The sequence below is a fragment of the Chionomys nivalis genome, chromosome X (genome assembly GCF_950005125.1).
Source record: "Chionomys nivalis chromosome X, mChiNiv1.1, whole genome shotgun sequence".
In the NCBI taxonomy this organism is placed as follows: Eukaryota; Metazoa; Chordata; class Mammalia; order Rodentia; family Cricetidae; genus Chionomys; species Chionomys nivalis.
In genome coordinates this window covers 115,360,931-115,387,459 of record NC_080112.1, presented here as the reverse complement: position 1 = coordinate 115,387,459, position 26,529 = coordinate 115,360,931, and the positions used below count along the sequence as shown (strand labels likewise).

Below are 26,529 nucleotides of genomic sequence, written 5' to 3'. Positions count from 1 at the left end.
ATCCATTCTCTATAAAGAGATGTCTTGCTCAGCCTAGGTTGAGGGCATTGAGGACCTTGGTTCTGCCTCAACAAGGTGATGGCATAGACTTAGTTGACTTCCTAGGGGAGACCTTACCATCTCTGAGGAGCAAATGGGGCCTGAAGTAGGGAAAGGTGGGATGAGCAGAAGGAGAGGACAGAGGGGGAAATGGGATTGGTATGTAAAAAATATAAATAAATAATTAGATAAATAAAATTGATGTTTTGTTTATTTATTTCTAAATTTTGAGAGTCCTTCATGCTTCTGGAAAATTGAAACAAACAAAAAAGAAACAAGAAAAATAAAATGAAAATGATATATCATAGAAATGTATTTTGGGGGGAATTCTGATTAACTTAAATATAACTCATTTCACTGTCTCTTTGTATTGAATAGGGGCATTATGTGTAACTGTGTATACATATAAATGTTTTCTTTACATTATAAATTGCTCATATAATATGCATATACAGAGGTGTTTATTGTATACTCAAAGAACAGAAAAGGCTACACATCCACTTATCCATATAATATATAACCAGTGTTCAGGGCCTACATGAAAGATTTTATGAAATTTATATAGATAGTGTGATACCTATATAGGCATGTTTTATTTTGTAAACAGTCATGAAGTTTAGATTAAATCATATGAAAATGAAGGAGCCTTTGTTTTGATGAGAGAGGACGGATTTGCAAGGAATCTTCAATTTGTATTCATTTGCATTTGCTTTGTTGGAGTGTTTCACTAAGTGCTATTTTACTTTTGCACCAAAAAAAGTCAAAGAAATTTTAAAAGACAGTTGTCAAGATACTTTTGACCCTAGTAGAACTATTAAAGCATTAAACCCATTATATATTAAAATATCATGTAGATAATGACAGTTTTGCTAAGACTTTTTTGAGATGTAATGAAATTAATTTCCATTTGTCTCTGCATTTTATAGTAAGTGAATATCATGCATATATTCAAATTTATGAAAATGGAAATTAGAAAGACCACAATTTCAGAATTAAATATATGAATAATAATAATAACAGTTGAGTTCCTGCTGGTTGTATATATGCAAATTTTCATTGAAATATACAAACCTCTCTATACATAAAAAGAGGAAAACTGAAAAACTGAAATTATACTTATCCAATTTAATGTGTGAATTCTTGACTTCCCCTGTATGTTGTGTTGTCTGCTTCTTGTTTTTTCATACTTCTTGCCACAAAAACCAAATAAATAAAAAATTCCAAACTATGATTGCCCATGACATAAAGACTTTAAAAAGGAGAATTGATAATTTATTAGATATTATTGCAAACTAATGAGTTATTATGACATTTCATACATGTATATGTAGTAACATTTCATTTGTATTTTAATAAATAAGCTGGCCTGAAGATCTGAGTGTAAAACAACCCCACTAGTCAATCTAACAGACCAGGTAGTGGTAACACACAACTTTAATCCTAGTAGCCACACTAGTTGCCATAGAGATGGGGTGGTACTTGTCTTTAATCCCAGTGGCACACGCCATTAATCCATTAATAAAACAGGAGGAAACAGTTCTCAAACACAGTCTCATTTCAAGATTCCTGGAGGCAGGATTGCTATTTTTGGACAGAGTTCAAGGTAAGAGCCAGTGGCTGGCTGCTTTGCTTTTAAGATCTTGAGGTTGAACCCCAATATCAGTCTCTGAGTTTTTTAAAATCATGCTTCATTTTTATAATATACTTTGATCATCTACAATCTATTATTCAAGTAGTGGCTTTTGGAATCTGTCTATGAACAATTGTGATCTAATTCATGAAATTGTACACTGATGACAGAAAATACTTTTGCAGAATTATTGAGGTGACATTGACAAAATGGGCTTACTCATATACCGAAGGACAAAAGTAAGAACAATATGATAATGACTTCACTGGAACACTTGAAGCAGTGTATCTAAATGCTGTAGTGGTCTCTCAGAGATATTAAGTAGCATGAGGTTTTACAATGAATAACCTTATAAAGAAGGGAACAAACCATATAGCACCTATGCCTCTACTTCTATGAACAGCCCTCAACTAAGAGAGAATTCATTTAGTTTTAAAAGGACAACAGGAGACCCTTGTCATTCACCATTTAGACTACAGATACTGTAACATTAACTATTGGAGAATCCTGTAGGTTACAGATGCAGGCCTAGTGGTTACCATACCATTCCATTGTTCTGGAAAAAACACATCCATACTATATCTCACTAATGCTGGCTCTTTCTGTTCACAGTCATTTTCAAATCCCACCAATTTGATTTTGCAAAGCAGTCAAGCAGCTCCATCTGGGTACTCTGTAGACCTAACCCCACAAACCAGCCAGGCAGCTGTATTCTCCCTCCCATCAGCTGCAGGAAGAGCCTGGACAACCCAACATAGGAATAATACAAGGAATAATAACGTGTGACTAAATTCATTATGACAAGTGAGTTTTAATGAAGGAAGCTGGTAGATTTGAGACAATAAGCAAATTCCTGCACATCCATGAAGTTTAAAGAGAAAGGCCTGTGACTGCTGAAATGCACCAAAGGGAAAAAGTAGTAGAGAGAGTCTATATGAGATACAGACATTCGGACTTGGAATTTGTAAAAGAAAAAAAAAAGACCCTTAAAATTAAGGTCTTAGCAACACCATAGTTTAAAGTGAGTCTCTTCCTCAGTGAGACTCTAAATACCATGGAAAGCATACTTAACAAGTGGTGCTGGCATAACTGGATATCAACATGTAGAAGAATGAAAATAGACCCATATCTATCACCATGTACAAAACTCAAATCCAAATGGACAAAAGGCCTCAACATAAAGACAGCAATACTGAACTTTATAGAAGAGAAAGTGGGAAGTACACTTGAAGGCATAGGCACAGAAAACTACTTCCTAAATAGAACCCCAGTAGCACAGACACTGAGAGAAACAATTCATAAATGGGACCTCCTGAAACTGAAAAGCTTCTGTAAAGCAAAGGACACCATCAACAAGACAAAACAACAGCCTACAGAATGGAAAGATATCTTCACCAACACCACATCAGACAGAGGTCTGATCTCCAAAATATACAAAGAATCCAAGAAATTGGTCATCAAAAGAACAAATAATCCAATTAAAAAATGGAGTGCAGATGTAAACAGAGAACTCTCAACAGAGGAATCTAAAATGGTTGAAAGACACTTAAGGAAACGTTCAACATCCTTCGTCATCAGAGAAATGCAAATCAAAACAACTCTGAGATTCTATCTTACACCTGTAAGAATGACCAAGATCAAAAATACGGATGACAACTTATACTGGAGAGGTTGTAGGGTAAAAGGAACACTCCTGAATTGCTGGTGGGAGTACAAGCTGGTACAGCCCCTTTGAATGTCAGTGTGGTAATTTCTCAGAAAATTAGGAAACAACCTTCCTCAGGACCCAGTAATACCACTTTTGGTATATATACAAGGGATGCTCAATCGTGCCACAAAAACGTGTGCTCAACTATGTTCATAGCAGCTTTGTTTGTCATAGCCAGAACCTGGAAACAACCTAAATGCTCCTCGACCGACGAATGGATAAGGAAAATGTGGTACATTTACACAATGGAGAAAGAAATACAGCAGAAATAACGACACCTTGAATTTTTCAGGAAAATGGATGGAGCTAGAAAAAACTATTTTGAGTGAGGTAACCCAGACCCAGAAAGACAATTATCACATGTACTCACTCATATGTGGGTTTTAAACATAGATCAAAGAAAACTAACCCACAAATCACAATCCCAGAGAACTTAGACAACAATGAGGACCCTAAGAGAGACATACATGGATCTAATCTACATGGGAAGTAGAAAAAGACAAGATTTCCTGAATAAATTGGAAGTATGGGACCTTGGGGGAGGGGAGAGGCAGGGAGGGGAGCAGAGAAAAAATGTAGAGCTCAATAAGAATTAATAAAAAAAGAAAAAAAATACATGGAAAAGAAGTCCAGGATGAGCACCATGAGGCCAGTCATGTATGCATACAAGTAGTGCCTGGAATTGAGATTGATTTGGCCAGTTACATGTCTCTACTGATGCTCTTCTAATTATTAATTTTCTACCTCATAGATTACACTACTTGCAATGCTTAGAAATGCAGGAGAACCTGGAGGCCAATGTCTACTTGTATATATTAAATAGGCATATGAGTTAGACATTTCTCCTAGGATTCTTTGAGACCTGACAATTTGGTAATTAAAAATATATATATATAATGAACTTTCATATAATAACCAATAGCTAAGTACAATTATTTTATCTCAGTTAAAAAGATAATTATGTATTAAGTGCTAATGACCAAATAAATATCAAATCCTCATAATTATTTATAAAAATACTTATTAACAATAAATGATAACATTAAAATTAATTTTTATATTTTGAGCACTTAGCTTGATAGAAAGAATGATCAGTCTTCAGTGTTATTTAATATTTCTGAAATAAAATATATTCAGATAGGGAGACTTTGAGCATACCTCTAATATATTAGCTTTTGTGAAATTGCTTAAAAATAATATTCACATAATATTTCTATGAAAATGTCTAAAATTTCTTTATTAATAAAACAGATTTAATGTCTTTGCAGTGAGAAAAAAATTTTAAATTTGTTCAAGGTTAATATAAGTAGTCTATGTGTATAAAGTATTTCTAAAAGGCCGTATTTTCTCATTTCATATTAGTTCTTTGAGAATTTTGTACAATGCATATTGCTCATATTCACAACTTATTCTTCCCAGATCAACCATCTCCAATTTTGTATTTTCTTTTTTAACCCATGTTAAAAGCTTTGTTACTGTCCAGGTAGACTTGGGTATGTGGTCTTCCGATGAATAATGGTCGATCCAACAGTGGTGGCACCTTAAAAATTCTAACTCTGTGTTATTCAGAAGCTATCAGAGGAATGTCTTAATAGCTGGTATTTGTTGTAGCTCTTAGAATTCATCGATAAATAGGATTAGTGGTTACTTTTCTTTTCCAGTAGCATGCATAGTAGTACCTTCTTGCATTACAAAAACTAGGCATTAGAGATGAAATTGGTATTAATGTGAATACAGATTTGATTTCTCCATGATATGTGACTCAATGTGTGGTTCTTCAGCAATAGACTTTAATGTGAAATTCTGAAGGTTAGTCAGCATCATTGGGAATTGCTTTAATGTTTGAAGTCTGTGGGCCCTCACTGGTCAACCTGCCCCAAAAAAGCACCCCGCTTCTGGTTACTGAGCTTACTATTAGCCTGCTGTGTCTACTAGAAGTATTAGTCTAAATAAAGCATTTTAATGAATTAGAAGTATATGTCCCTGAAATCCGTTTCAGTAAGACATATGAAAGACTCTAAGCATTTTAACCAGGACATTGTAATTTTAAGGATGACATATTCAAGCTGAAATCATAGCATTTTGCCTGAGATAGAAAATGTTTCAATTGAAAATGAGGTCAAATCCCTTGTACCCTTGATGCATTTGCTCAATTATCTAGTGAACAGATGAGACCCATTACTTCCTGATTTTCCAGAGATTTATTGTATCCTATCATTAATTAGGTACAGTTTTCTGCCTCCCATTTCATTAAATTTATCTGCTCATAAAAGTAAGACTTTATAAAATGATAAATAAATGTTGAATTGTTCGGTTTATATTAACCCAATATTTACTTCTAGGCCAGCATCTATTTGAAACATTTTTATGATTTTCTGCACAAGTGCTTACCTCTATTGATGAAAATAATATTTTGAATGACCAGTGAGTATATTCATCCTCTCCTATCATTTTATGATAATTTTGACTTCTAAACAGCTTTGAAAATGATATCATTATTCTTAGAATGATAATAATTCTTTGCTCTATTCAAGTATGCCATCAAATGAAGTGCTAGGATTTCAGAATGTGGTCGTCTGGGAAAAAACAAAACCAAAACAAACAAACAAAAAACAAAAAGTCTTTTTTCCTTTGCCAAGTAGGAAATGCTAGTTTCTGCCAGCCAAACCTCTCTCCTTGCTGAGTGCTGAAATCTCAAATTCATTAAACAATTTGTTACTGCAGCCCAGAATCCAGGCTGAAGAAATGTTGGTCATCTTATATGATGGAACCCACGGATAGGACCTCCCTTAATGAGAGTTTAGCTGGAGGGAAGCTGGCAGGTATTGAGAATTTGATTAGTGTTACTCCATCCTTTCTTAACAACTGGATTCATAGTACAAAGCTCATGGGAAAAGAAAATGCCTGCCTATAGGGATATGAGTTACCTAAGAATTGTCTTAGGAAAGATGGCTAGATGGACAATCTTGTTAAGATTTCTGAAAATGTTGAAGTCATGAGTGGTGCACCTTAATAAAATATTAAGATATTAGAAATATGCCATCAGAGTGAAAATTCTATAATGGAAAGTCTTCATAACTTTAATATTTTATTGCATTTGATTTTTAAAGAAATTAGATTTTACAGACAATTTTCCTACTTTGACTCTCCAAGAGCAACTAATACTACTAAATAAGGGTGTAGCTCATTATTTCAGGTTATATAGCCCTTATTATCTGTTTTTATTGCATGTAATTGTAGGAAAATTGGGCCTGTGCAGGTCTAATTCATATGTGGTCCCAGTGCATAAAGGAAAGTTGGTCACAATTCTGCATCCTTAACCAGAAGCAATTTCCAATGCATAACATTCACACACACAAAAAATAGTTTTCTCCAATGGAATGTTCCTGGGTACAGAAACCCCACTTAAGGGCAGACTCCATACCCAGCAATAGATGCGCAACACAAAGTAGACTCAATGGCATTTTGAAGGTTTTGCTTGTTTGTTTTCCTTATAGATAGATTTGTTTTTGCTTATATATTACAGTTTCCAGTTTTTTGTTTTTTTTTCTTTCTGTATTTAACATTTTTATTTATTTATTTATTTTTTTATTGAAAAAATTTTCCCACTTCCTCCTCGCCTCCCATTTCCCTCCCCCTCCTCCCGCCCCTCTCCCCCTCCCCCCACTCCTCTTCTCCTCCCTCTCCAGTCCCAAGAGCAGTCAGGGTTCCCTGCCCTGTGGAAAGTCCAAGGTCCTCCCACTTCCATCCAGGTCTAGGAAGGTGACCATCCAAACTGTCTAGACTCCCACAAAGCCAGAACATGAAGTAGGATCAAAACCCCATGCCATTCTCCTTGGCCTCTCGTCAGCTCTCATTGTCAGCCATGTTCGGAGAGTCTGGTTTTATCCCATGCTTTTTCAGTAGCAGTCCAGCTGGCCTTGGTGAGCTCCCAATAGATCGGCCCCACTGTCTCAGTGGTTGGGTGCACCCCTCATGGTCCTGACTTCCTTGTTCATGTTCTCCCTCCTTCTGCTCCTCATTAGAACCTTGGGAGCTCAGTCCGGTGCTCCAGTGTGGGTCTCTGTCTCTATCTCCATCCATCGTTAGATGAAGGTTCTATGATGATATGCAAGATATTCATTAGTATGGTTATAGGATAGCTTCATTTCAGGTTCCCTATCCTCAGGTGCCCCAAGGAACTAACTGGGGACATTGCCCTGGGCACCTGGTAGCCATTCCAAGTTCAAGTCTCTTGCCAACCCTTAGGTGGCTCCCTTAACTAAGATATGAGTTTCCCTGCTCCCCTATCCAACCTTCCTTTATCCCCAATCACCCCGATTCCCCCAGTTCCCCTCATCCTCTCCTTTACACTTTTCTCTCCTCATCTCCCCTCACCCCTCCCACCCCACCCCCAAGATTCCAATTTTTTGCCCGGCAATCTTGTCTATTTCCCATAGCTGGCAGGATATCTATATGTTTTTCCTTGGGTTTATGGTCTTGTTTAGCTTCTTTAGGATCACAAATTATAGACTCAGTGTCCCATATACATGGCTAGAAACCAATTATGAGTGAGTACATCCCATGATCTTCTTTTTGGGTCTGAGTTACCTCACTCAGGATAGTATTTTCTATTAACATCCATTTGCATGCAAAATTCGAGAAGTCATTGTTTTTTACCGCAGAGTAGTACTCTAATGTGTATATATTCCACACTTTCTTCATCCATTCATCCATTGAAGGACATCTAGGTTGCTTCCAGGTTCTGGCTATTACAAATAATGCTGTTATGAACATAGTTGAACAAATGCTTTTGTCATATGATAGGGCATCTCTTGGGTATATTCCCAAGAGTGGTATTGCTGGGTCCAGGGGTAGGTTGATCCCAATTTTTCTGAGAAACCACCACACTGATTTCCAAAGTGGTTGCACAAGTTTGCAGTCCCACCAGCAATGGATGAGGGTACCCCTTTCTCCACAACCTCTCCAGCAAAGGCTATCCTTGGTGTTTTTGATTTTAGCCATTCTGACAGGTGTAAGATGGTATCTCAAAGTTGTTTTGATTTGCATTTCTCTGATCGCTAAGGAGGTTGAGCATGACGTTAAGTATCTTTTGGCCATTTGAACTTCTTCTGTTGAGAATTCTCTGTTCAGTTCAGTGCCCCATTTTTTAATTGGGTTAATTATCATTTTAAAGTCTAGTTTCTTGAGTTCTTTATATATTTTGGAGATCAGACCTTTGTCTGTTGCGGGGTTGGTGAAGATCTTCTCCCAGTCAGTAGGTTGCCTTTTTGTCTTAATGACAGTGTCCTTTGCTTTACAGAAGCTTCTCAGTTTCAGGAGGTCCCATTTATTCAATGTTGCCCTTAATGTCTGTGCTGCTGGGGTTATACATAGGAAGCGATCTCCTGTGCCCATATGATGTAGGGTACTTCCCATTTTCTCTTCTATCAGGTTGAGTGTGTTCAGATTGATATTGAGGTCTTTGATCCATTTGGACTTGAGTTTTGTGCATGGTGATAGATATGGGTCTATTTTCATTCTTCTACAGGTTGACATCCAATTGTGCCAGCACCATTTGTTGAAGATGCTTTCTTTCTTACATTGTATACTTTTAGCTCCTTTATCAGAAATAAGGTGTTCATAGGTTTGTGGGTTAACATCCGGGTCTTCTATACGATTTCATGGGTTGACTTCTCTGTTTTTATGCCAGTACCACGCTGTTTTCATTAATGTAGCTCTGTAATAGGATTTGAAGTCAGGAATGGTAATTCCTCCAGAAGTTCCTTTATTGTATAAGATTGTTTTGGCTATCCTGGGTTTTTTGTTTTTCCATATAAAGTTGATTATTGTCCTCTCAAGATCTGTGAAGAATTTTGATGGGACCTTGATGGGGATTGCATTGAATCTATAAATTGCCTTTGGTAGGATTGCCATTTTTACTATGTTGATCCTCCCAATCCAAGAGCAAGGGAGATCCTTCCATTTTCTGGTATCCTCTTCAATTTCTTTCTTCAATGCCTTAAAGTTCTTGTCAAATAGATCTTTCACTTCCTTGGTTAGAGTTACCCCCAAGATATTTTATGCTGTTTGTGGCTATCGTGAAAGGTGATGATTCTCTTCTTTCCCTCTCTGCTTCCATATCCTTTGTGTATAAGAGGGCGACTGATTTTTTGGAGTTGATCTTGTATCCTGCCACATTACTAAAGGTGTTTATCAGCTGTAGAAGTTCTTTGGTGGAGTTGTTGGGGTCACTTAAGTACACTATCATATCATCTGCAAATAACGCAAGTTTAACTTCTTCCTTTCCAATTCGAATCCCCTTTATTCCCTTATGTTGTTTATTGCTATTGCTAAGACTTCAAGAACTATATTGAAGAGGTATGGGGTGAGTGGACATCCTTGGCATGTTCCTTATTTTAGTGGGATGGCTTTAAGTTTCTCTCCATTTAATTTGATATTAGCTGTCGGCTTGCTGTAGATAGCTTTAATTATATTTAGGAATGACTCTTGTATCCCTAATCTCTCCAAGACTTTTATCATAAAGGGATGTTGAATTTTGTCAAATGCTTTTTCAGCATCTAATGAAACGATCATACGGTTTTCTTTCAGTTTATTTATATGATGGATTACATTGATGGATTTGCATATGTTAACAAGCCCTGCATCTCTGGGATGAAGCCTACTTGATCATAATGGATAATTTTTCTAATGTGTTCTTGGATTCGGTTTGCCAGTATTTTGTTGAGGATATTTGTGTCGATGTTCATGAGTGAGATTGGCCTGTAATTGTCTTTCTTGGTTGAGTCTTTGTGTGGTTTGGGTATCAGGGTAACTGTAGCTTCATAAAAGGAATTTGGCAATGACTCTTCTGTTTCTATATTGTGAAATACATTAAGGAGTATAGGCATTAGTTCTTCTTGGTAGTTCTGGTAGAATTCCGCATTGAAACCATCTGGTCCTGCACTTTTTTTGGAAGGGAGGTTTTTGATAACAGCTTCTAATTCTTCACGACTAACAGGTCTATTTAGGTTGTTCACCTGGTCCTGGTTTAACTTTGGTATATGGTATTTATCTAAAAAAGTGTCCATTTCTTTTACAGTTTCCAGTTTTGTGGCATACAGGCTTTTGTAGTAAGATCTAATGATTCTCTGAATTTCCTCTGTATCTGTGGTTATGTCCCCCTTTTCATTTCTGATCTTATTAATTTGCAAATTCTCTCTCTGCCGTTTGATTAGTTTGGATAGGGGTTTATCAATTTTGTTGATTTTCTCCAGGAACCAGCTTTTTGTTTCATTGATTCTTTCAATTGTTTTCTGTGTTTCTTTTTTTTTGATTTCAGACCTCAGTTTGATTATTTCCAGTCTTCTACTCCTTCTAGGTGAGTCTGCTTCTTTTTTTTCTAAAGCTTTCAGGTGGGCTGTTAAGTCTCCAATGTGTGCTTTCTCTGTTTTCTTTAAGTGGGCAGTTAGTGCTATGAACTGTCCTCTCAGGACTGCTTTCATAGCGTCCCATAGGTTTGAGTATGTTGTTTCTTTATTTTTATTGACTTCAAGGAAGACTTTAATTTCTTTCTTTATTTCTTCCTTAATCCAGGTAAGGTTCACTAATTGAGTGTTCAGTTTCCATGAGTTTGTAGGCTTTCTGAGGGTAGCATTGTTGTTGAATTCTAGCTTTAATCCATGGTGATCTGATAAGATACAGGTGGTTACTAATATTTTTTTGTAACTGTGGATGTTTGCTTTGTTACCGAGTATGTGGTCAGTTTTTGAGAAGGTTCCATGAGCTGAGAGAAGAAGGTATATTCTTTCCTATTTGGGTGGAATATTCTATAGATGTCTGTTAAGTCCATTTGATTCATTACCTCCATTAATTCTCTTATTTCTCTGTTAGGTTTCTGTCTAATTGACCTGTCCATTGTCAGAGAGGAGTATTAAAGTCTCCTACTATTAATGTGTGTGGTTTGATGGCTGCCTTGAGTTTTAGCAATGTTTCTTTTACGTACGTGGTTGCTTTTATATTAGGGGCATAGATATTCAGGATTGAGACTTCATCCTGATGAACTGTTCCTGTTATGAGTAGAAAATGTCCCTCTCCATCTCTTCTGATTGATTTAAGTTTGAAGTCAACTTTGTTAGAAATTAGTATGGCCACACCTGCTTGTTTCTTAGGTCCATTTACTTGATAAGCCTTAGCCCAACCCTTTACTCTGAGTAGGTGCCTGTCTTTGTGGTTGAGGTGTGTTTCTTGTAAACAACAGAATGTTGGGTCCTGTTTTCATATCCAATCTCTTAGTCTGTGCCTTTTTATAGGTGAGTTGAGTCCATTGACATTAAGTGATATTAATGACCAGTGGTTGTTAACTCCGGTCACTTTTTTAGTAGTAGATTTTGTGTATTTCCCTTCTTTGAGTTGCGCTGGTGAAGGGTCTCTAGATGTCTGAGTTATTGTGGTCATTGTTGGACTTCTTGATTAGTGATTTTCCTTCTATTACTTTTTGTAAGGCTGGATTTGTGGCTACGTATTGTTTAAATTTGTTTTTATCCTGGAAAATTTTGTTTTCTCTATTTATAATGAATGAAAGCTTGGCTGGATATGTAGTCTGGGCTTGCATCCACGGTCTCTAAGTTTCTGCAGTACATCTATCCAAGACCTTCTGGCTTTCATGGTTTCCACAGAGAAGTCAGGTGTAAGTCTGATAGGTTTACCTTTATAAGTAACTTGGCCTTTTTCCTTTGCTGCTCTTAATATTCTTTCTTTATTCTGTATGCTTTGTGTTTTGATTATTATATGGTGAGGGGATTTTTTTTTTATCCAGCCTATTCGGTGTTCTGTATGCTTCTTGAACCTTCATAGGTATATATTTCTTTAGCTTGAGAAAGTTTTCTTCTATAATTTTATTAAATATATTTTCTGGTCCATTGAGCTGCGGTTCTTCTCCTTCTTCTATTCCTATTATTCTTAGGTTTGGTCTTTTATTGTGTCCCATATTTCCTGAATGTTTTGTGATGAGAGTTTGTTGGCCTTGCTGTTTTCTTTGATCAGCGTGTTTATTTTCTCTACGGTATCTTCAGAATGAGATTCTTTCTTCTATCTCTTGTATTCTATTGGTTATGCTTGCTTCTGTAGTCTCTATTCGTTTACCTAGATTTTCCCTGCCCAGCCAGCCTTCTATTTGTGTTGTCTTCTTTGCCTCCATTTCAGTTTTCAGGTCTTGAACTGTTTCCATTATCTGTTTGATTGTTTTTCCTTGGTTTCCTAGGGTATCATTCACTGATTTACTCAATTCTTCAAACTTTCTGTTATACTTCTCATCCATTTCTATAAGGGCATTTTTTACATGCTGTTTAAGGGCGTCAATCACTTTCATAATGTCAATTTTTTCTACTTCTTCATGATTAAGGTGTTCATGTCCTCCTGTTGTGAGGTCGCTGGGTTCTGGTGGTTTCATATTGTTTTTCAGATTGTTGGGTGAATTCTTACATTGGCGCCTGCCCATCTCTTTCTCCGAATGCTCCCCTATGGATCTTCTTTTACCGGATCATGTCTCCTTGCCTACTGATGTACCTTCCCAGTGATGGCACTCCCCAGTGACGGCTCCCCTGGTGCTCCAGTGATGTCTCTCCTGGTACCAATATCAGATCTCCGTGCCCAATGATGGCTCTCCTGGTGCCGAGATTAGCTCTCCCACTGATGGCTCTCCTGGTGCTGAGATCTGATCTCCGTGCAGGTTGTGTAGTTCGTAAACAAAGCGCCTACCTTGCTTGGTGCAGGCAGGCCAGTGAAACAAAGGAAGTCTCGCCTGCCTACTTGCCCTGAGGATTTGCCCCCAGCGTCAGACAGACTGAGCTGGATGGTGTTATGTGCGCAAAGAGGAAAGGGGGCAGAAGGAAGAAGGGTTATGGATGCAAGCTGGGTGGGACAAGAAGAGAGAGGCAGTAGGTGGGGAGTAGAGCCCCTGCAGGGAGTCCAGGAAGTATAGGGTGGGGGATGAGGAACTTCAGTGTTCCCTGTCCCGGGCTGCTGCCGCGGGACACAAACTCACCCCAGTGATGGCTCTACTGGTGCCAAGATCAGATCTCCGTGCAGGTTGGGTAGTTCATAAACAAAGCACCTACCTTGCTTGGTGCAGTCAGGCCAGTGAAACAAAGGAAGTCTCGCCTGCCTACTTGCCCTGAGGATTTGCCCCCAGCGTCAGACAGACTGAGCTGTATGGTGTTATGTGCACAAAGAGGAAAGGGGGCAGAAGGAAGAAGGGTTATGGATGCAAGCTGGGTGGGACTGAAAGACCCCGGTAGGGACCTTCCCTCAGGTGGAGATCCCCGGACCCAGAGACCAGGCTGAGACCACGGGTCGGATGCAAACTGCAAGAGGTTTATTAGGTAGACACAGGTACCTGCGGGCGGCAAAGTCTTTCGGAGGACTTGTGCACCTGCAGACTGGGAGGAGGACTTTTTATAGGAAAGAGGGCAGCAAAAAGCAATTTACAGAAGCAGAAGCGTGGTTATCGGAATGAGGTGGGGGGCATGAATGGTTTTCCTCTCCCAGCATGGATGTCTGGCAGCAGAGATCCTGCTCTTATCTTATAGATATCCTGTTTTCTTCTCACGAGAGCAGGCTAGCTGCTGATCCTGAGAATCTTTCAAGCAAACAGGACGTTTTCCCGAGGAGCCTGCTAGCTGAGGGTTCTGATGAGGGGGTCTGTAGGGTCTTTCATTCCCCCCTTTTCTTTTCTCATAGAGTTAAATCTTTTACTCTAAGCAGTTATGGAACTTCGGTTTCTTGTTGTTGTACCATATGATACTGATGGGTCAGTACTAGGGCCTGAATAACTGACAGCCTTTCTTTCATAAACTGGACCAAGCAGTTTAAGATGCAGGGCCCAAACAGGATTATCAGAAGGAGGATAATCAAGGGACCCATCGGAGAAGACAATAGAGTCGTAAACCAGGGAGACTTATTAAACCATCCTTCGAACCATCCTTGCTGTGATTCGAGCAGCTTTTGTGTCTGTCTTAACCTCTCTCTAAGCTTTGTCATAGTGTGGTTCGCATAGAAACAACATTCCTCTTTGAGTGCCGCGCATAACCCTCCCTCTTGTAAAAACAACATGTCTAGTCCCCTCCTGTTTTGTAGGACTACCTCTGAGAGGGAGGTTAATGACACTTCAAGTGCGCTAACCCATTCTTCCAGCGCCTTGATATCAGTATGCATGGCTGCCTGAAGTTGTCTAAATTGGCTGGTCTCTATAATCTAGGACTAAGGGGTTGCATCTACCTCCTGGGGTGGTGCCCTGGACATTGGTAGCAGTAGTGATAGCATAGCAGGGGCCACAAGCTTTTCCCCCCCGCAAGTCCAGGGTCCCCTTCCTGAGTACCCAGGTATGGTTCCTCGTCTGAGCATGATTAGATCCCAGGTGGAGGAGGGTTTCCAGTAAGCCTCCCCCATCGTTTCGCAACCCCATTGGGCACAGTAACCGTCCCCCGGCCCTCCACGTCCCTTTTGTGTGTTTTGTCCTGGACAAACATCGAAGTCTTTGTTCCTGGTCCCATGTCGCCCCCCCCCCTCCCCCGGGTGATGGCAGCCATATCCCGGGAATGTCGCCATCCCCAGTCTTAGTAAGGCCCATATAATGATCCAAGGGCCCCACGGGTAAGCCTTATCTTTAAGGGGTTTTGAGTGTGTTGGGCTCTTCATGCTGGGGTCGTGGCGGGCTCCACTTTTTCAGTCATATGGGCAGCCTTAACGTGTGAGGCGTGGATCCAGGCTGCGATGCCATCAACCTTTAGTGCCGTTGGGGGTCAGAAGGACAGTGTAAGGGCCTTTCCACTGAGGTTCCAAGTTTTTGGTCTGGTGTCTGTGGACCCAAACAGTATCTCCTATCTGGAAGGAATGCGGTACCACCGGCTGGTTCAGTTGGTCTTGGTAAGCAGCGGCGAGTGGCTTCCAAACCTCTCTCTGCACAATCTGTAACACCTGTAAATGAGCTTCCAGAGAAGGACTGTTAGCAATGTTTGAATCAAAGAAATTTATAATTGGGGGAGGAGCCCCATATAGGATTTCAAAAGGAGTCAGTCCATGAGACCCCGGAGTGTTGCAGGCCCTGTACAGGGCCAGTGGTAAGAGGAGCACCCAGTCTCTAGTGCCAGTTGCAAGCGTTAATTTGGATAAGGTTCTATTCATGCGTTCTACCTGTCCTGAACTTTGGGGTCTATACACACAATGTAATTTCCATTCGACCCCTAGGAGTTTGGCCACCAACTGACTTACCTGGGAGACGAAGGCGGGCCCGTTATCGGTGCCAGGACTTGAGGCATTCCGTACCTGGGAAATATTTCTTCCAAGAGCTTTTTGGTCACCACCTTTGCGGTTTCGTGTTTGGTGGGAAAGGCTTCTACCCATCCTGAAAAAGTGTCTATGAACACCAAGAGGTATCTGTACCCCTAGAGACCTGGCTTAACCTCCGTAAAGTCGATCTCCCAATGTACTCCGGGACGATGTCTCCGTGCCCGAACTCCTGGACCAAGCTTGGTTCTGCCTGCATTTACCTGAGCGCAGGCTTGGCATTCATCAGTCACTTTTTGCTGGGCTCCGTCCCTGTTCAGGAGGTATTGGCCTGACTCCTCAGACCCAGAGACCAGGCTGAGACCACGGGTCGGATGCAAACTGCAGGAGGTTTATTAGGTAGACACAGGTACCTGCGGGCGGCAAAGTCTTTCGGAGGACTTGTGCACCTGCAGACTGGGAGGAGGACTTTTTATAGGAAAGAGAGCAGCAAAAAGCAATTTATAGAAGCAGAAGCGTGGTTATCGGAATGAGGCGGGGGGCATGAATGGTTTTCCTCTCCCAGCATGGATGTCTGGCAGCAGACATCCTGCTCTTATCTTATAGATATCCTGTTTTCCTCTCACGAGAGCAGGCTAGCTGCTGATCCTGAGAATCTTTCAAGCAAATAGGACGTTTTCCCGGGGAGCCTGCTAGCTGCGGGTTCTGAGGAGGGGGTCTGTAGGGTCTTTCAGGACAGGAAGCCAGTTTTTTGTTTTTAAGTTTTTAAGTATATCTGTGTCTACGTGTGTTTGTTGTACTTTTTGACTCATTATTTTCTGTTTGTTTTGTTCTATTCTGGTTTTATTGCTTTTATTTAATATTATTGTTATTATTAATCTTTTAAGATTCTTTTTTATTTTCTAATGCAAGAAAACAAGAAAGAGTGTGTATTTGAGTTGGTTAAGAGTTGGGGAGGATCTGGGAAGAGTTGAAAGAGAGGCAACCATAATTAGAATGTATTGTATGAAGAGAATATATTTTTAATTAAAAATCAGTGATGAAGTAATGTTACCATTGTTCTAAAAAAATTATATTTCTTTATCATCATTGAAGTTACCACTAACCAAAAGAAAAGATCAGCAAGCACATGTTAAAAGGAAAACATTCATAAGGAAAGAGAAAGGGAAAATTAATATTTTAGGGTGAATGCCCAAGTGTGTATGTGTGCCTGTGGCTGTCTAGACTCAATGGCACAGTTTATTTTTGGCAAACTGAATCTCAGAGAAACAAGAAGCAAGCTTCATTTGTTGAATGAGAATACCTTCAATAGGCACATATATTTGAATACCTGGTTCCCTGTTGGTAGAACTGCTTGTGAAGAGTTAGAAGGAGTGTTACTGGGAGCAGGCTTTGAGTTTTCAGAAGACTCCTGTGATTCTCAGTCCTTCTCCCACCTCACTACCCACTTTGTCGTTTATAGATCAAGATATGAGCTCTCAAACATCTGTTGTTCTACCATTTTGGACTCTAACCCTCTGAAACTATAAGCCTAATTAATCACTTTTATAAATTCCAATGGTCTTAGTATTTTATCAGTTATAGAAAAGTAACTAAGTCAGAAGTTGGTACCACAAGGTAGACACTGTAGTGATGGGTCTAACTATGCTGTTTGGGGAGGAATTCGAAAGACCGTGGGTCCGTGGATTAGGAGAGCAGTTGAATACTGTAAGTGGGAATTAGTGAGGCTATCACAAATAGAAGCTTGGAAGATAGTAGTGCTAAGAGTTTTCAGAGGGGAGCAATATTAGCAACTGTGATATGCCCATTCTTATATTTTGCCTTTTGTCCTTTTCCCAAATAATTATACAAAATTAAAAAGTAATGCTTTGACAAAGGGTCTTTCAAGACTGCCTAATGTTGATTCCTTACATTTTCTATTAGTTTTTGCTCTACATTTGTCTAGCATGTTTTTTTTAATGATAAACCTGCATAAGACTGATTAATAATACAAAACATACACTTTAAAGAGGAAAAACCAGTATTGGGAAATTTAATATTGGAACTGGGACTTATACTAGCAGAATGGAGAAGCCTAAAGATAGGCATGACAATAGCCACAAATAGCATAAAATATCTTGGAGTAACTCTGACCAAACAAGTGGAAGACTTGTATGATAAGAACTTTAAATCTTTGAAGAAAGAAATTGAGGAAGATACAAGAAAGTGGAAAGACCTCCCATGCTCTTGGGCAGGCAGAATTAAAATAGTAAAAATGGAAATCTTACCAAAAGCAATCTACAGATTCAACGTAATGCCCATCAAAATCCCAGAAAAATTCTTCAAAGACTTCGAAAGAACAGCACTCAACTTCATTTGGAAAAGCAAAAAACCCAGGGTAGCCAAAACAATCCTATGTAATAAAAGAAGTTCTGAAGGCATCACAATCCCTGACTTCGAACTCTACTACAGAGCTACAGTACTGAAAATATCCTGGTATTGGCATAAGAACAGACAGGAAGAGCAATGGAACCGAATAGAAGATCTGGATATCAATCTACACATCTTCGAACACCTGATCTTTGATAAAGAAGCAAAAAATATCAAATGGAAAAAGAAAGCATATTTAACAAGTGGTGCTGGCATAACTGTATATCAACATGTAGAAAAATGAAAATAGACCCATAATTATCACCATGCACAAAACTCAAATTCAGATGGATAAAAGACCTCAACATAAAGCCAGCCACACTGAACCTTATAGAAGAGAAAGTGGGAAGTACACTTGAAGGCATAGGCACAGGGAACTACTTCCTAAATAGAACCCCAGTAGCACAGACACTGAGAGAAACAATTCATAAATGGGACCTCCTGAAACTGAAAAGCTTCTGTAAAGCAAAGGACATGGTCAACAAGACAAAACAACAGCCTACAAAATGGAAAAAGATCTTCATCAACACTGCATCAGACAGGGGTCTGATCTCCAAAATATACAAAGAACTCAAGAAATTGAACACCAAAAGATCACATAATCCAATAAAAATGGAGTACAGACCTAAACAGAGAACTCTCAACAGAGGAATCTAAAATGGCTGAAAGACACTTAAGGAAATATTCAACATCCTTCGTCATCAGAGAAATGCAAATCAAAACAGCTCTGAGATTCCATCTTATACCTGTAAGAATGGCCAAGATCAAAAACATTGATGACAACTTATGCTGGAGAGGATGTGGGGTAAAGGGAAGACTTCTGCATTGCTGGTGGGAATGCAAGCTTGTACAAACCCTTTGGATGTCAGTGTGGCAATTTCTCAGAAAATTAGGAAACAACCTTCCTCAGGACCCAACAATACCACTTTTGGGAATATATCCAAGGGATGCTCAATCGTGCTACAAGAACATGTGGTCAACTATGTTCATAGCAGCTTTGTTTGTCATAGCCAGAACCTGGAAACAACCTAAGTGCCCCTTGACCAAAGAATGGATAAGAAAAATGTGGTACATTTACACATTGGAGTACTACATGGCAGAAAAAAATAATGACAGCCTGAATTTTGCAGGAAAATGGACGGAGCTAGAAAAAATATTTTGAGTGAGGTAACCCAGACCCAGAAAGACAATTATCACATGTACTAACTCATAGGTGTTTTTTAAACATAAAGCAAAGAAAGTCAGCCTACAAACTACAATCCCAGAGAACTTAGACAACAATGCAGACACTAAGGAAGACTTACATAGATATAATCATCATGGGAAGTAGAAAGTAGAAAAAGACAAAATCTCCTGAGTAAATTGGGATCATGGGGACCTTGGGGGAAGATTGAAGCACGGATGGGAAAGGCAGCGAGGGGATCAGAGAAAAATGTAGAGCTCAATAAATATAAAAAAAAAACAACAAGAAAAAAAAAGTGGAATAAATGAAGGTTTGCCTTTAGCTCAAGACCCTGCCCACCCACATAAGTTTCCAACTTGCAAGAAGAAAAGGTCTATGGAATTTTCTGCTCTTAAACAACAATAACAAATCAAAGTGTTTACTAATGTGATTCAAGAATTCCAGGGTTCACTCTGATTTGGTAATCAGACTTGGTCGTATTGCCCAGGCGGTCCTGGCTTTAGAGACATGAAGGAGATACATGAGTAAAGGGAATCTTCCTCAAAAAATAAGGAGAGTCACTTAAATCAGATTTGAAGATAAGCAATCACTGCATGGAGGCCATAACAGGTCATTAGGTAAAGCTATGAGAAGGAAGCCAAGATTATTTTGGAGATGGGAAGATATTAGAGGTACCAGAGCCATGGTATATCAGCAAAGGATGTATTCATATAAGGAACGGAAATAGCTCAACAGAGAGAAATATATTATGAAAAGAAAAGAAGAAGGCTGAAGCCATCTAAGTTCTTTGAGGTCTGACATAGAGCTACAAGATTTAGAGTTTGTTGTACTGGGTTTCAGTCTTGCTGTGGTCAAGTATTTCCTCAATTTGCCCCAATTTCTAGATTTTTAAATGGTGATGTATATTCTGTGCCACTGCATGTATTAAGTATGTGTTTTTTATTTCTAAGATACTTACAATTAAGATATCTTCTATCTGAAGAGAGCCTTTGTAGTTTGAACTTTTTAACAGTGTTGATACTGAAAGACAGTGGAGAACTTTTAAAGACTAAATGCCCCTTGCTTTATGATATAGCCACAGCCTATGGTGGCCTATGTAGTTATTTGAATGAGAATGGATCCTGTAGGCTCATATATTTGAATACCTGATTTTCAGTTTGTGGAACTTTTTAGCAATGATTAGCTGCTATGTTTTGTTCAAGGAGGCATACTACTGGGGGCAGGTTTTGACGTTTCAAAGGTCTTATGCAATTAATTTCCTGTTATACTTTTTGCTTCATAGATGTGAGCTCTCACCTCTTCTTTCCCTCAGCCATTATGAACGCAAATGGTCTGAAACCATAAGCTAAATTAAACACTTTCTTTTATAAATTGCCTTGGTGATTTTTCAATGAAACAGCAAAGTATTGGAGACACTAAGAAAATGAACAAAATGTGAGGAAGATGAAAGAGAAAATTTCAGAGATGAAAAGAAATAAGGTACTTTTAGTAAATTGAAAGACTATATGTATGTTTATATGTATGTGTGTATATATGTATATGTATGTGTGTATATATATATATATATATATATATATATATATAGTGTCATGCATGTGTAAGTAGATATCTGATCAAGCTGGTGAGAGAGGTATTTGAAGGCATTTGGTGATTTGGTATGTTACTCAAAGAGTAATGAGAAACCTTGGAAAGTTTGAGCAGGAAAGGGGTATGTTTTATAAAATCCATTTTGACTCTAGTGTGGTTGATAAATTTGATGCTCCTAAAATGAGAGTATGGAGAATATTTCAGAAGCTATTATTGTCTTTAAATAATAGATTAACAATGAACAACTTTTTAAAATCCAGTAGCACATTTTCTTACTCAGCAGCTCTGGAGGAATGAGCAATAGATCAAGGAAAAAGTGAAAATAAAATGCTTTAAATAGTAGATAAAATGATATTGCAATGGTGCTTATTATTTTATGTAATATTTTAAGTTTATAAATAACTTTCAAAACTTAATATCTTATTCTTTCAAAAAATAGAATCATGAGTTACTCATATAAGAATAGGTACTGAATTTTGTAGAAATTTTATAAATGTTCAGTAATATAAGTAATACCTGTGAGGTGTAAGCAGAAGTTTCTGTTCTGCAAGGTACTCCCAAGTAACTAACATGGGAACTTAATGTTAACTGCAAATGCTCAGCCAATAGCTCAGGCTTATTACTAACTAGCTCTTATAAAATAAATTAACACATTCCTAGTCATCTATGTATTGCTATCTGGCTCATGGCTTTACCTGTTCTCCAGAATCTCTTGTTCCTTTTGTGTTTCCTGGTGACTCTTCTGACTCCACCCTTCTTCTTCCCAGAATTCTCCTAGTCTGGCTTTCCTGCCTAACCTTATCCTGTTCAGCTATTGACCAGCCAGCTTTTTAATTAAACTAATCACAGTCGAATATATTTACACAGTGCATAGGAATATTCAACAGTGAAGTGTCTGAGATTTAATACTGCTTTCAGGTGTACATATTCCTTGACTACAGTTTCATGGAAGCTGAAAGAAAGCATGAGATTTGTGGGCCAGGAACAAAGAACTTCATTCCTGAGGGTTCTGAAGTAAGCATGATTGTATTTGGATTTCCTCTTTGGGTGCAATGGGAGTCATGCTACATGAGGGAGCATCTGCTGTACATGTAGTAGTGTACTTCATAGATAAAACCTCTATATTTAGAAAACTCCAATTTGTTAACTTCCCTAACACTTTGCACCAGAGGAAGTAATTTTCCTTATTATTCTGTGCAGCGAATGAATGTGTTTTATGTCCTGGAATAAGACAGCATCTTTACCTTCCAAAATTGTTTAATACCATCCTTGACAAAGATATCCTGGACAAATTTTCAATTATTCTAATAGGATATACATAAGAGAAGAAAAGCCATCACAACAATAATGCTCCTTATGTTGTAAGTTAAATCTTATTTTTGCATGAATTCACCCAGATTTCCATTTATCCAGCTGAGAATGTAGTTTGGGGCTCTCAAAGGCACAGACCGAAGGTTTTTATAGTACTGCATTGAGAAGTCATAGGAACTTGAAATGCATAAGTAGCAAGATTTTTACTTTATTTTCTAAGATAGGTGTAGTGGTACACATTGAGAATTCCAGCACTTGGGAGGTAGAGGAAGAAGTGAATTCAAGGCTAGTCTCAGCTAGGCAGCCAGTTGCAGGGCAACCTAGACTACAGGAGACTCTATGCCAAATAAGCAAAGGGGAAAATGTTTTCTTTAAAATTTATTTCTATAAATTAGTAGGCTCAAATTTAAAATGTCAAGTGTTGAAACAGACAAAATGAATACAAAACCATGTTGGTCCTTAAGGAAAAACATTGGCTCATGGAAGGAGCATTATCCCCCCCCTCTGTAAGGTAACCACTTTTAAATGGTGGGTTTTTTAAAATCTACTGGGGATCAGGAAACTGGGACAATGCCCTAGTAGTTAAGAGTACATGATGCCTTTGTAAAGAACTTGAATTCAGCTTTTAGAACCTATGTCAGGTGACTCAGGATAGAGAATCTGATACCCTCTTCTGGCTTCTACAGGCACCACACACATGTGTGCATATATACACACATGTATACAAACATGAATAAAAATAAAATAAATTTTAAAATATATTTTTAGGAATCTTTTAAAAAATCTTATTCTTATTCCATGTTCTTTTTCTTTTATGGCTATGTGATTTTCTGAAGATATCCCAAACATTCAAGAAAGTGCAATTTTTATACAGAGATTAATCTATGAGATATAAAGAGTTTGCTCATGACTCTGCAGTTGTAGACTTAACTTGGCACCAAAATATTCCTGCATTTTCTCCTTCCTCTGTCATTAGATTTCAACTACACTTACTGTCTGAATTTACAGAACTGAAAACTAAAGAAGCATGGATGAATGGTTGTTTATTTATTAGCCTTTCTAAGTTGCTCCTTCATGGTGATTGGACTTTTAGGAGAACATCATTTCTGCCAGAACAATTCAATGTAAAAGGAGATGGCAGGAACCATAAGTAACAAGAGCAGTGCTTCAAAAGTAGAATCTCAGCAAATAATAAAGTTGTTCTGGACATATGTTTCAATGTTGTAGAGTTTGGTATCAAATGTAGGTAGTGTATTGTTCATAGCCAATTATAAAATATTAATTTCTGTTACCCAAAGGCGATGAGGTGCATTATTTTTTATAGTGCTTAAAATTCACATTACTTTAAAAAATAGTTAGAAACTTTACATATATAAACCTCTTTTGTAAAATTATACAAAACACAAAATAGCAAGAGATAGAATCATGAATTACTGACCACTTCTTTTATGCCATGTACTGTCACTTAAGTGTCACAGCAACAAGCCTAGGATGCCATTGTCATTCAATCCCAATTTTAAAGATGGATGTCTGAATTTTGAGAAAATTAAACAGATTACTCAAAAAGTCAATAGAATATACTTTATATTTTGAACACTTTTGTATATGCAAGTAGTGTATTCTGATCATATTTTCCTCATGCTAACCATCCTCAACATATCCCACTTCCTTTTTGCTGTCTTATCTTTTTTTGCTTTTGTAATACACTGAATCCAATTAATGTTGTGATTGTTGGAAACTTAACTGAGTTTGTTAGATTTATTTGGGGCTTGTCTAGTGAAGGTAACTGTAGCTACAGTGAATTTATGAGTGCAATGACAACATCGTGTACAGAAGACAATATTTTATAACACTACATTCAGTTATCTATATTTTACATTTTTTCTGTCCCCTCTTTCACAGTGTTCTCTATCCCTGATTGGGATTGATATTGATGCACCATTTAGTCACCTGAGCACTCAATAGTCACCTAGTCTCAGGACATTAACCATTTATGAATCTCTGAATTTAGTGCTGACTATTACAGAGAGAAGCTTCTCTGGCCGAGGCTTCAACTAATCTATGTACATAGACATATACATTTAGAATACAATTTCACGATGTGTCTATATAGCATACAGCCTATGATGTTCTGAGCTTTGTATTTTTACCAGATTTACAGGACCAGACATAAATTCCTGTAGACTAGTCTGACCTCCTCAAATCATTCTAAAAGCAATTGGTTACCAGCAAAATCTTTGTACCACTATTTATTCAATAGGCAAATCTCAACTGACAGATAAATATTATAGCATGTAGGGTTCACAATTGGGAATGTCATTGATGTTTTTTGCCTCCAGTAGCCTGCACAGCACCTTCTTGGGAGAAGTTTTCAGTTGTGAAATTATCAGTCTTACTTTTGAGTTTTGTTTAACATCTAAGGCATATGTGTCTACTGTATACTGTAGTTGACTTTTTTCTTTACTCTTTTGGGGCCTGTCACCCAGTTTCCAAATAAATACGTGGAGACATTTTTCCTTATGAGTGCCCAGACTTAGTTTGACTTATTTCTAGCCAACTTTCCTTAACTTAAATTACCCTGTCTACCTTGTGCCTCTGTGCTTTTACCTTTCTCTGTTCTATATACCCTTCTTTACTTCTTACTTCATAACTGGCTGTGTAGGTGATTGGCTGGCCACTGGTGTCCTCTCTCCTCCTTTTCTTGCTCCTCCTTCTTCACTGAAGCCTGTATTTCTCCTTCTACTTATTCTCTTTGAATGCAAGCCCCAGCTATTCCTCTCCCGCCTAGGTATTGGCCATTCAGCTCTTAACTAGACCAATCAGGTATTTTAGCCAGGCAAAGCAGCAAAGCTTCACAGAATTAAACAGGTGTAACATAAAAGATGCAACACATCTTTACATGATTAAACAAACATTCCATAGATAAATGAATGTAGCACATCCCAAGCCTGTATTTCATAACATTATACCACCATGCTACTTATCTATAAATTATTACCATTTAAAAAGTTACTTAGAACTTTTTTCCCTGGAAGACTGAGGATATCTTTTGAAAATTTAATATTATGTGTAGAGGAATTTGACATATGTTTCTCTATGTTACATGAGTGTCTGATGCCCACAGAATTCAGAATAAGGTGTTGGATCTCCTGGAACTAGAATTACAGGAGGTGTGAACATACATGTGAGTACTGGGAAGTAGAACCGAGGTGTCATGTGAGTGTATAACAACCAGTACATGTAACTGCTGAGAAACCTCACCAGCCACTGAATAAGAATTCAAATTTATTTATTTATTTATTTATTTATTTATTTATTTATTTATTTTTGGTTTTTCGAGACAGGGTTTCTCTGTAGTTTTTGGAGCCTGTCCTGGAACTAGCTCTTGTAGACCAGGCTGGTCTCGAACTCACAGAGATCCGCCTGCCTCTGCCTCCCAAGTGCTGGGATTAAAGGCGTGCGCCACCACCGCCCGGCTTGAATAAGAATTCAAAAAAAAAAATCTGTTGTCATGGCTACAGAGTATCTTATGGTATCTGAGCATGTTTCGAAGTATAAACATATACAAGAAAATAGGTAGGTCAGAATAGAGGGGATACAACATGTTGAAATTCATAAGGACAAAACAGTTATTATTAGTTTAGACTGAAAAACCTACTCATCATGTATGGGTCTTGATATTACATAATTTTAAATAAGGGACTATATAAATCCTGTCTTCTGAATTCTGCGTCAAAGAATGTGCTCACAAAAGCTATGGTTGGATTGTCGAGACTATTAAATCAGGTCAGTTACTAGAGTCTGCTTCATTACTCAGAAAGAATTTATTGCAGTAGTTGGAGAACAATCTTGTGGTTATGCTGTGGTCACTTTCAGTAAGAAATTGGTCAATTCTGTAGTACAGTTTAATTAAATTGATTAATTTCTCTGGACAAATTAACAAATCAAGTCATAGTTTAACAGAATCTCTTCTTTTAAAGTTCTTAAATATGACTTTTTATGCTGAGAACTTTAGTCTTATTATCCCAAAGTAGTAAATATTGTTTTTGCATTATTTTAGCAAATTTTCAGTAGGACTAGTAGGAGTTATGAGACAATATGTTAATCATCAGGAATGAGTCTGGTTTTGGACATTTTCAAGACATTTTGGAGTTTAAGTATGCTTTATACACTTACAAAATGAATTTATGTCATAACAACCCCTCATTCCCACAATCCAACTCTTCCTAGACCCCTGGTACACACCTCTCCAAACTTCATATTTACTTTGTTTTCAATAAAATTCAACCTGTTTTTTTAATTTCTCATGTTCCCTCGTAGTTCTCAAATTTCTGACCTCTTTTTCTTTTGTTTTAATATTTTAAAACTTAAAATATAATTACATGGCTTTCCCCTTCC

The 26,529-nt window shown here is 38.0% G+C and overlaps 1 pseudogene; it reads right to left on the bottom strand.

Annotated features, from left to right (window-relative positions):
- LOC130868575 (peroxisomal biogenesis factor 19-like) overlaps nt 1-15,758 on the bottom strand; it is a 150,129-nt pseudogene extending 134,371 nt beyond the window's left edge.
- Nucleotides 15,759-26,529: the final 10,771 nt, after the last annotated feature.